Source organism: Anopheles coustani, unplaced genomic scaffold (genome assembly GCF_943734705.1).
Source record: "Anopheles coustani unplaced genomic scaffold, idAnoCousDA_361_x.2 scaffold_45_ctg1, whole genome shotgun sequence".
Taxonomy (NCBI): Eukaryota; Metazoa; Arthropoda; class Insecta; order Diptera; family Culicidae; genus Anopheles; species Anopheles coustani.
Window position 1 is genome coordinate 233,243 of NW_026525429.1, and position 10,296 is coordinate 243,538.

Here is a 10,296-nt window from a genome sequence, read left to right on the forward strand (position 1 = left end):
CGTGTTTGGAAATACGAGGAAACTGCTTCGAAGCACCTTGGAAGTTGTTTTAGCGTGTTTGGAAATACGAGAAAACTGCTTCAAAGCACCTTGGAAGTTGTTTAAGCGTGTTTGGAAATACGAGGAAACTGCTTCGAAGCACCTTCGAAGTTGTTTTAGCGTGTTTGGAAATACGAGGAAACTGCTTCGGAGCACCTTCGAAAGTGTTTTAGCGTGTTTGGAAATACGAGGAAACTGGTTCAGAGCACCTTAGAAGTTGTTTTAGCGTGTTTGGAAATACGAGGAAACTGCATCGAAGCCCCTTGAAAGTTGTTTAAACGTGTTTGGAAATACGAGGAAACTGCTTCGAAGCACCTTGGAAGTTGTTTTAGCGTGTTTGGAAATACGAGAAAACTGCTTCAAAGCACCTTGGAAGTTGTTTAAGCGTGTTTGGAAATACGAGGAAACTGCTTCGAAGCACCTTCGAAGTTGTTTTAGCGTGTTTGGAAATACGAGGAAACTGCTTCGAAGCACCTTGGAAGTTGTTTTAGCGTGTTTGGAAATACGAGAAAACTGCTTCAAAGCACCTTGGAAGTTGTTTAAGCGTGTTTGGAAATACGAGGAAACTGCTTCGAAGCACCTTAAAAGTTGTTTAAGCGTGTTTGGAAATACGAGGAAACTGCTTCGAAGAACCTTAGAAGTTGTTTTAGCGTGTTTGGAAATCCGAGGAAACTGCTTCGAAGCACCTTAGAAGTTGTTTTAGCGTGTTTGGAAATACAAGAAAACTGCTTCGAAGCACCTTGAAAGTTGTTTTAGCGTGTTTGGAAAAACGAGGAAACTGCTTCGCAGCACCTTAGAAGTTGTTTTAGTGTGTTTGGAAATACGAGGAAACTGCTTCGAAGCACCTTAAAAGTTGTTTTAGCGTGTTTGGAAATACGAGGAAACTGCTTCGAAGCACCTTGAAAGTTGTTTTAGCGTGTTTGGAAATACGAGGAAACTGCTTCGAAGCACCTTAGAAGTTGTTTTAGCGTGTTTGGAAATACGAGGAAACTGGATCGAAGCACCTTGAAAGTTGTTTTAGCGTGTTTGGAAATACGAGGAAACTGCTTCGAAGCACCTTAAAAGTTGTTTTAGCGTGTTTGGAAATACGAGGAAACTGCTTCGAAGCACCTTAAAAGTTGTTTTAGCGTGTTTGGAAATACGAGGAAACTGCTTCGAAGCACCTTAGAAGTTGTTTTAGCGTGTTTGGAAATACGAGGAAACTGCTTCGAAGCACCTTAGAAATTGTTTTAGCGTGTTTGGAAATACGAGGAAACTGCTTTGAAGCACCTTCGAAAGTGTTTTAGCGTGTTTGGAAATACGAGGAAACTGCTTCGAAGCACCTTAGAAATTGTTTTAGCGTGTTTGGAAATACGAGAAAACTGCTTCGGAGCACCTTAGAAGTTGTTTTAGCGTGTTTGGAAATACGAGGAAACTGGTTCGGAGCACCTTAGAAGTTGTTTTAGCGTATTTGGAAATACGAGGAAACTGCATCGAAGCCCCTTGAAAGTTGTTTAAACGTGTTTGGAAATACGAGGAAACTGCTTCGAAGCACCTTAGAAGTTGTTTTAGCGTGTTTGGAAATACGAGGAAACTGGTTCGGAGCACCTTAGAAGTTGTTTTAGCGTGTTTGGAAATACGAGGAAACTGGTTCGGAGCACCTTAGAAGTTGTTTTAGCGTGTTTGGAAATACGAGGAAACTGCATCGAAGCCCCTTGAAAGTTGTTTAAACGTGTTTGGAAATACGAGGAAACTGCTTCGAAGCACCTTGGAAGTTGTTTTAGCGTGTTTGGAAATACGAGAAAACTGCTTCAAAGCACCTTGGAAGTTGTTTAAGCGTGTTTGGAAATACGAGGAAACTGCTTCGAAGCACCTTAAAAGTTGTTTTAGCGTGTTTGGAAATACGAGGAAACTGCTTCGGAGCACCTTCGAAAGTGTTTTAGCGTGTTTGGAAATACGAGGAAACTGCTTCGAAGCACCTTAGAAGTTGTTTAAACGTGTTTGGAAATACGAGGAAACTGCTTCGAAGCACCTTGGAAGTTGTTTTAGCGTGTTTGGAAATACGAGGAAACTGCTTCGAAGCACCTTAGAAGTTGTTTTAGCGTGTTTGGAAATACGAGGAAACTGCTTCGGAGCACCTTCGAAAGTGTTTTAGCGTGTTTGGAAATACGAGGAAACTGCTTCGAAGCACCTTGGAAGTTGTTTTAGCGTGTTTGGAAATACGAGGAAACTGCTTCGGAGCACCTTAGAAGTTGTTTTAGCGTGTTTGGAAATACGAGGAAACTGGTTCGGAGCACCTTAGAAGTTGTTTTAGCATGTTTGGAAATACGAGGAAACTGCATCGAAGCCCCTTGAAAGTTGTTTAAACGTGTTTGGAAATACGAGGAAACTGCTTCGAAGCACCTTGGAAGTTGTTTTAGCGTGTTTGGAAATACGAGAAAACTGCTTCAAAGCACCTTGGAAGTTGTTTAAGCGTGTTTATAAATACGAGGAAACTGCTTCGAAGCACCTTAAAAGTTGTTTAAGCGTGTTTGGAAATACGAGGAAACTGCTTCGAAGCACCTTAAAAGTTGTTTTAGCGTGTTTGGAAATACGAGAAAACTGCTTCGAAGCACCTTAGAAGTTGTTTTAGCGTGTTTGGAAATACGAGAAAACTGCTTCAAAGCACCTTGGAAGTTGTTTAAGCGTGTTTGCAAATACGAGGAAACTGCTTTGAAGCACCTTCGAAAGTGTTTTAGCGTGTTTGGAAATACGAGGAAACTGCTTCGAAGCACCTTAGAAGTTGTTTTAGCGTGTTTGGAAATACGAGGAAACTGGTTCGGAGCACCTTAGAAGTTGTTTTAGCGTGTTTGGAAATACGAGGAAACTGCATCGAAGCCCCTTGAAAGTTGTTTAAACGTGTTTGGAAATACGAGGAAACTGCTTCGAAGCACCTTGGAAGTTGTTTTAGCGTGTTTGGAAATACGAGAAAACTGCTTCAAAGCACCTTGGAAGTTGTTTAAGCGTGTTTGGAAATACGAGGAAACTGCTTCGAAGCACCTTAAAAGTTGTTTTAGCGTGTTTGCAAATACGAGGAAACTGCTTTGAAGCACCTTCGAAAGTGTTTTAGCGTGTTTGGAAATACGAGGAAACTGCTTTGAAGCACCTTCGAAAGTGTTTTAGCGTGTTTGGAAATACGAGGAAACTGCTTCGAAGCACCTTGGAAGTTGTTTTAGCGTGTTTGGAAATACGAGGAAACTGGTTCGGAGCACCTTAGAAGTTGTTTTAGCGTGTTTGGAAATACGAGGAAACTGCATCGAAGCCCCTTGAAAGTTGTTTAAACGTGTTTGGAAATACGAGGAAACTGCTTCGAAGCACCTTGGAAGTTGTTTTAGCGTGTTTGGAAATACGAGAAAACTGCTTCAAAGCACCTTGGAAGTTGTTTAAGCGTGTTTGGAAATACGAGGAAACTGCTTCGAAGCACCTTAAAAGTTGTTTTAGCGTGTTTGGAAATACGAGGAAACTGCTTCGAAGCACCTTAGAAGTTGTTTTAGCGTGTTTGGAAATACGAGGAAACTGCTTCGGAGCACCTTCGAAAGTGTTTTAGCGTGTTTGCAAATACGAGGAAACTGCTTTGAAGCACCTTCGAAAGTGTTTTAGCGTGTTTGCAAATACGAGGAAACTGCTTTGAAGCACCTTCGAAAGTGTTTTAGCGTGTTTGGAAATACGAGGAAACTGCTTCGAAGCACCTTGGAAGTTGTTTTAGCGTGTTTGGAAATACGAGAAAACTGCTTCAAAGCACCTTGGAAGTTGTTTAAGCGTGTTTGGAAATACGAGGAAACTGCTTCGAAGCACCTTAGAAATTGTTTTAGCGTGTTTGGAAATACGAGGAATCTGCTTCGAAGCACCTTCGAAGTTGTTTTAGCGTGTTTGGAAATACGAGGAAACTGCTTCGAAGCACCTTAGAAATTGTTTTAGCGTGTTTGGAAATACGAGGAAACTGCTTCGAAGCACCTTAGAAATTGTTTTAGCGTGTTTGGAAATACGAGGAAACTGCTTCGAAGCACCTTAGAAATTGTTTTAGCGTGTTTGGAAATACGAGAAAACTGCTTCGGAGCACCTTAGAAGTTGTTTTAGCGTGTTTGGAAATACGAGGAAACTGGTTCGGAGCACCTTAGAAGTTGTTTTAGCGTGTTTGGAAATACGAGGAAACTGCATCGAAGCCCCTTGAAAGTTGTTTAAACGTGTTTGGAAATACGAGGAAACTGCTTCGAAGCACCTTGGAAGTTGTTTTAGCGTGTTTGGAAATACGAGGAAACTGGTTCGGAGCACCTTAGAAGTTGTTTTAGCGTGTTTGGAAATACGAGGAAACTGGTTCGGAGCACCTTAGAAGTTGTTTTAGCGTGTTTGGAAATACGAGGAAACTGCATCGAAGCCCCTTGAAAGTTGTTTAAACGTGTTTGGAAATACGAGGAAACTGCTTCGAAGCACCTTGGAAGTTGTTTTAGCGTGTTTGCAAATACGAGAAAACTGCTTCAAAGCACCTTGGAAGTTGTTTAAGCGTGTTTGGAAATACGAGGAAACTGCTTCGAAGCACCTTAAAAGTTGTTTTAGCGTGTTTGGAAATACGAGGAAACTGCTTCGAAGCACCTTAGAAGTTGTTTTAGCGTGTTTGGAAATACGAGGAAACTGCTTCGGAGCACCTTCGAAAGTGTTTTAGCGTGTTTGCAAATACGAGGAAACTGCTTTGAAGCACCTTCGAAAGTGTTTTAGCGTGTTTGCAAATACGAGGAAACTGCTTTGAAGCACCTTCGAAAGTGTTTTAGCGTGTTTGGAAATACGAGGAAACTGCTTCGAAGCACCTTGGAAGTTGTTTTAGCGTGTTTGGAAATACGAGGAAACTGCTTCGGAGCACCTTAGAAGTTGTTTTAGCGTGTTTGGAAATACGAGGAAACTGGTTCGGAGCACCTTAGAAGTTGTTTTAGCGTGTTTGGAAATACGAGGAAACTGGTTCGGAGCACCTTAGAAGTTGTTTTAGCGTGTTTGGAAATACGAGGAAACTGCATCGAAGCCCCTTGAAAGTTGTTTAAACGAGTTTGGAAATACGAGGAAACTGCTTCGAAGCACCTTGGAAGTTGTTTAAGCGTGTTTGAAAATACGAGAAAACTGCTTCAAAGCACCTTGGAAGTTGTTTAAGCGTGTTTGGAAATACGAGGAAACTGCTTCGAAGCACCTTAGAAATTGTTTTAGCGTGTTTGGAAATACGAGGAATCTGCTTCGAAGCACCTTCGAAGTTGTTTTAGCGTGTTTGGAAATACGAGGAAACTGCTTCGAAGCACCTTAGAAATTGTTTTAGCGTGTTTGGAAATACGAGGAAACTGCTTCGAAGCACCTTAGAAATTGTTTTAGCGTGTTTGGAAATACGAGGAAACTGCTTTGAAGCACCTTCGAAAGTGTTTTAGCGTGTTTGGAAATACGAGGAAACTGGTTCGGAGCACCTTAGAAGTTGTTTTAGCGTGTTTGGAAATACGAGGAAACTGCATCGAAGCCCCTTGAAAGTTGTTTAAACGTGTTTGGAAATACGAGGAAACTGCTTCGAAGCACCTTGGAAGTTGTTTTAGCGTGTTTGCAAATACGAGAAAACTGCTTCAAAGCACCTTCGAAGTTGTTTAAGCGTGTTTGGAAATACGAGGAAACTGCTTCGAAGCACCTTAGAAGTTGTTTTAGCGTGTTTGGAAATACGAGAAAACTGCTTCAAAGCACCTTGGAAGTTGTTTAAGCGTGTTTGGAAATACGAGGAAACTGCTTCGAAGCACCTTAGAAGTTGTTTTAGCGTGTTTGGAAATACGAGGAAACTGCTTCGAAGCACCTTAGAAGTTGTTTTAGCGTGTTTGGAAATACGAGGAAACTCCTTCGAAGCACCTTAGAAGTTGTTTAAACGTGTTTGGAAATACGAGAAAACTGCTTCAAAGCACCTTGGAAGTTGTTTAAGCGTGTTTGGAAATACGAGGAAACTGCTTCGAAGCACCTTCGAAGTTTTTTTAGCGTTTTTGGAAATACGAGGAAACTGCTTCGAAGCACCTTAGAAGTTGTTTTAGCGTGTTTGGAAATACGAGGAAACTGGTTCGAAGCACCTTAGAAGTTGTTTTAGCGTGTTTGAAAATACGAGGAAACTGGTTCGGAGCACCTTAGAAGTTGTTTTAGCGTGTTTGGAAATACGAGGAAACTGGTTCGGAGCACCTTAGAAGTTGTTTTAGCGTGTTTGGAAATACGAGGAAACTGCATCGAAGCCCCCTGAAAGTTGTTTAAACGAGTTTGGAAATACGAGGAAACTGCTTCGAAGCACCTTGGAAGTTGTTTTAGCGTGTTTGAAAATACGAGAAAACTGCTTCAAAGCACCTTGGAAGTTGTTTAAGCGTGTTTGGAAATACGAGGAAACTGCTTCGAAGCACCTTAGAAATTGTTTTAGCGTGTTTGGAAATACGAGGAATCTGCTTCGAAGCACCTTCGAAGTTGTTTTAGCGTGTTTGGAAATACGAGGAAACTGCTTCGAAGCACCTTAGAAATTGTTTTAGCGTGTTTGGAAATACGAGGAAACTGCTTTGAAGCACCTACGAAAGTGTTTTAGCGTGTTTGGAAATACGAGGAAACTGGTTCGGAGCACCTTAGAAGTTGTTTTAGCGTGTTTGGAAATACGAGGAAACTGCATCGGAGCCCCTTGAAAGTTGTTTAAACGTGTTTGGAAATACGAGGAAACTGCTTCGAAGCACCTTAGAAGTTGTTTTAGCGTGTTTGGAAATACGAGAAAACTGCTTCGAAGCACCTTAGAAGTTGTTTAAACGTGTTTGGAAATACGAGAAAACTGCTTCAAAGCACCTTGGAAGTTGTTTAAGCGTGTTTGGAAATACGAGGAAACTGCTTCGAAGCACCTTCGAAGTTGTTTAAGCGTGTTTGCAAATACGAGAAAACTGCTTCAAAGCACCTTGGAAGTTGTTTAAGCGTGTTTGGAAATACGAGGAAACTGCTTCGAAGCACCTTAGAAGTTGTTTTAGCGTGTTTGGAAATACGAGAAAACTGCTTCGCAGCACCTTGGAAGTTGTTTAAGCGTGTTTGGAAATACGAGGAAACTGCTTCGAAGCACCTTGGAAGTTGTTTAAGCGTGTTTGGAAATACGAGGAAACTGCTTCGAAGCACCTTAGAAGTTGTTTTAGCGTGTTTGGAAATACGAGAAAACTGCTTCAAAGCACCTTGGAAGTTGTTTAAGCGTGTTTGGAAATACGAGGAAACTGCTTCGAAGCACCTTAGAAGTTGTTTTAGCGTGTTTGGAAATACGAGGAAACTGCTTCGAAGCACCTTAGAAGTTGTTTTAGCGTGTTTGGAAATACGAGGAAACTGCTTCGAAGCACCTTAGAAGTTGTTTAAACGTGTTTGGAAATACGAGAAAACTGCTTCAAAGCACCTTGGAAGTTGTTTAAGCGTGTTTGCAAATACGAGGAAACTGCTTTGAAGCACCTTCGAAAGTGTTTTAGCGTGTTTGGAAATACGAGGAAACTGCTTCGAAGCACCTTGGAAGTTGTTTTAGCGTGTTTGGAAATACGAGGAAACTGCTTCGGAGCACCTTAGAAGTTGTTTTAGCGTGTTTGGAAATACGAGGAAACTGCATCGAAGCCCCTTGAAAGTTGTTTAAACGAGTTTGGAAATACGAGGAAACTGCTTCGAAGCACCTTGGAAGTTGTTTTAGCGTGTTTGAAAATACGAGAAAACTGCTTCAAAGCACCTTGGAAGTTGTTTAAGCGTGTTTGGAAATACGAGGAAACTGCTTCGAAGCACCTTAGAAATTGTTTTAGCGTGTTTGGAAATACGAGGAAACTGCTTTGAAGCACCTTCGAAAGTGTTTTAGCGTGTTTGGAAATACGAGGAAACTGGTTCGGAGCACCTTAGAAGTTGTTTTAGCGTGTTTGGAAATACGAGGAAACTGCATCGAAGCCCCTTGAAAGTTGTTTAAACGAGTTTGGAAATACGAGGAAACTGCTTCGAAGCACCTTGGAAGTTGTTTTAGCGTGTTTGGAAATACGAGGAAACTGCTTCGAAGCACCTTAGAAATTGTTTTAGCGTGTTTGGAAATACGAGGAAACTGCTTCGAAGCACCTTAGAAATTGTTTTAGCGTGTTTGGAAATACGAGGAAACTGCTTTGAAGCACCTTCGAAAGTGTTTTAGCGTGTTTGGAAATACGAGGAAACTGGTTCGGAGCACCTTAGAAGTTGTTTTAGCGTGTTTGGAAATACGAGGAAACTGCATCGAAGCCCCTTGAAAGTTGTTTAAACGTGTTTGGAAATACGAGAAAACTGCTTCAAAGCACCTTGGAAGTTGTTTAAGCGTGTTTGCAAATACGAGGAAACTGCTTTGAAGCACCTTCGAAAGTGTTTTAGCGTGTTTGGAAATACGAGGAAACTGCTTCGAAGCACCTTGGAAGTTGTTTTAGCGTGTTTGGAAATACGAGGAAACTGCTTCGGAGCACCTTAGAAGTTGTTTTAGCGTGTTTGGAAATACGAGGAAACTGCATCGAAGCCCCTTGAAAGTTGTTTAAACGAGTTTGGAAATACGAGGAAACTGCTTCGAAGCACCTTGGAAGTTGTTTTAGCGTGTTTGAAAATACGAGAAAACTGCTTCAAAGCACCTTGGAAGTTGTTTAAGCGTGTTTGCAAATACGAGGAAACTGCTTTGAAGCACCTTCGAAAGTGTTTTAGCGTGTTTGGAAATACGAGGAAACTGCTTCGAAGCACCTTGGAAGTTGTTTTAGCGTGTTAGGAAATACGAGGAAACTGCTTCGGAGCACCTTAGAAGTTGTTTTAGCGTGTTTGGAAATACGAGGAAACTGCTTCGAAGCCCCTTGAAAGTTGTTTAAACGTGTTAGGAAATACGAGGAAACTGCTTCGAAGCACCTTGGAAGTTGTTTTAGCGTGTTTGCAAATACGAGAAAACTGCTTCAAAGCACCTTGGAAGTTGTTTAAGCGTGTTTGGAAATACGAGGAAACTGCTTCGAAGCACCTTAGAAGTTGTTTTAGCGTGGTTGGAAATACGAGAAAACTGCTTCAAAGCACCTTGGAAGTTGTTTAAGCGTGTTTGGAAATACGAGGAAACTGCTTCGGAGCACCTTCGAAAGTGTTTTAGCGTGTTTGGAAATACGAGGAAACTGCTTCGAAGCACCTTAAAAGTTGTTTTAGCGTGTTTGGAAATACGAGGAAACTGCTTCGAAGCACCTTAGAAGTTGTTTAAACGTGTTTGGAAATACGAGAAAACTGCTTCAAAGCACCTTGGAAGTTGTTTAAGCGTGTTTGGAAATACGAGGAAACTGCTTCGAAGCACCTTCGAAGTTGTTTTAGCGTTTTTGGAAATACGAGGAAACTGCTTCGAAGCACCTTAGAAGTTGTTTAAACGTGTTTGGAAATACGAGAAAACTGCTTCAAAGCACCTTGGAAGTTGTTTAAGCGTGTTTGCAAATACGAGGAAACTGCTTCGGAGCACCTTCGAAAGTGTTTTAGCGTGTTTGGAAATACGAGGAAACTGCTTCGGAGCACCTTAGAAATTGTTTTAGCGTGTTTGGAAATACGAGGAAACTGCTTCGAAGCACCTTAGAAATTGTTTTAGCGTGTTTGGAAATACGAGGAAACTGCTTCGAAGCACCTTAGAAATTGTTTTAGCGTGTTTGGAAATACGAGGAAACTGCTTTGAAGCACCTTCGAAAGTGTTTTAGCGTGTTTGGAAATACGAGGAAACTGGTTCGGAGCACCTTAGAAGTTGTTTTAGCGTGTTTGGAAATACGAGGAAACTGCATCGAAGCCCCTTGAAAGTTGTTTAAACGTGTTTGGAAATACGAGAAAACTGCTTCAAAGCACCTTGGAAGTTGTTTAAGCGTGTTTGCAAATACGAGGAAACTGCTTTGAAGCACCTTCGAAAGTGTTTTAGCGTGTTTGGAAATACGAGGAAACTGCTTCGAAGCACCTTGGAAGTTGTTTTAGCGTGTTTGGAAATACGAGGAAACTGCTTCGGAGCACCTTAGAAGTTGTTTTAGCGTGTTTGGAAATACGAGGAAACTGCATCGAAGCCCCTTGAAAGTTGTTTAAACGAGTTTGGAAATACGAGGAAACTGCTTCGAAGCACCTTGGAAGTTGTTTTAGCGTGTTTGAAAATACGAGAAAACTGCTTCAAAGCACCTTGGAAGTTGTTTAAGCGTGTTTGCAAATACGAGGAAACTGCTTTGAAGCACCTTCGAAAGTGTTTTAGCGTGTTTGGAAATA